This window comes from Cherax quadricarinatus, unplaced genomic scaffold, assembly GCF_038502225.1.
Source record: "Cherax quadricarinatus isolate ZL_2023a unplaced genomic scaffold, ASM3850222v1 Contig1829, whole genome shotgun sequence".
In the NCBI taxonomy this organism is placed as follows: domain Eukaryota; kingdom Metazoa; phylum Arthropoda; class Malacostraca; order Decapoda; family Parastacidae; genus Cherax; species Cherax quadricarinatus.
This window is the reverse complement of record NW_027196855.1, coordinates 69,153-70,469: the sequence shown is the minus strand read 5'-3', so window position 1 is coordinate 70,469 and position 1,317 is coordinate 69,153. Positions and strand designations below refer to the sequence as shown.

Sequence of the window (1,317 nt, the reverse complement as noted above, 5' to 3'; positions counted from 1 at the left end):
TAGATAAGTTTAGATTTAGAAAGGACATAGGAAAGTATTGGTTTGGAAATAGGGTAGTTGATGAGTGGAACAGTCTACCTAGTTGGGTTATTGAGGCTAGGACTTTGGGTAGTTTCAAATTTAGGTTGGATAAGTACATGTGTGGGAGGGGTTGGATTTGAGAGGGACTTGCACATCGGAGCTTGTTTCTTGGGTGGCATTGAAAATTGGGTTGGTCAAATGTTTGTTAGTGGGATGAATTGTAAAGGACCTGCCTAGTATGGGCCAACAGGCCTGCTGCAGTGTTCCTCCTTTCTTATGTTCTTATGTTCTTATGAGAGGCGATTTGAAAAGGGAAGAGAAGAGATTCAAGGAAAAGGGGTCTGTTTTTTATTCACAATTTCCTTGTAAGAGCCATGAATATGACATAGCGACTGTCTAACAACTGTGAATATGAATAACACGTTCTGTCTACACACTAGACAATATTAGGTTCACTTCATTTAAAACCAGAGAGAGGGGATGCCCGGGATTGAACCAGGGACCTCTCGATCTGCAGTCGAATGCTCTACCACTGAGCTACACCCCCACTGGCTTTATCCATCATAGCAAGAGGAAGTCAGACTGATAAAAATCACATTGTTGGAACATTCATGTGCGCCACTAAATATAAATCCTGCCCAGACCCGGGATCGAACCGGGGACCTTTAGATCTTCAGTCTAACGCTCTCCCAGCTGAGCTATCTAGGCCGTGATGCTGTTACTCTCTTACCAGCCTCTGCTGTAATGTTTGGGAAAAACAAGTAAAGCTTAGAGGCTTATTAACCTTAGAAAAGCAAGAAATGTGAAGCAGTGTAGATAATTTCCTGGGTCATTTTCCCTGGATACTGGTTAGCATCTATCATTTTCTACTACATGTAAGTATGTACAGCAGGTGTAAGTAGATTGCTCTCTGTCTCGACTCGCCCATAACTTGTCACCGATCATTTGATTGTCAGCCAAATGTGTCTTCATTTTATGTTCATTAAGCCATTGCAGGATACTGCGTCTCCTAGAACAAGACCCAAGTTGTATGCACTCGAACCGAATAGTGAAAAATGAGATAGAAAGTGAGAAATAGTTAAAAATGAGGTAGATAGTCCTTAGATTCAAATCATAGTCCAGTCAGCCTAACTTTAGTTGTGGGAAGGTTGAAGGAACCAACATCTGTGAATCAACATGATGTGAAGAATTTAAATCTAAAATGTAGAGAAAAACCAACAAGTAACTGTTTTTATGTAAACTATTTTTCTTCACATCATGACAGTTCAATTTTCTGTATTCTCGTCCATGTTTTTT

General features: G+C 40.4%; 2 non-coding genes across 2 annotated transcripts; both read right to left on the bottom strand.

Moving 5' to 3' along the window:
• Nucleotides 1-496: 496 nt before the first annotated feature.
• Nucleotides 497-568, bottom strand: TRNAC-GCA (transfer RNA cysteine (anticodon GCA)). Its single transcript has one exon. It is a non-coding gene; the product is annotated as a tRNA-Cys (tRNA).
• An 88-nt stretch (nucleotides 569-656) lies between these two features.
• Nucleotides 657-729, bottom strand: TRNAF-GAA (transfer RNA phenylalanine (anticodon GAA)). Its single transcript has one exon. It is a non-coding gene; the product is annotated as a tRNA-Phe (tRNA).
• Between the last annotated feature and the right edge of the window lie 588 nt (nucleotides 730-1,317).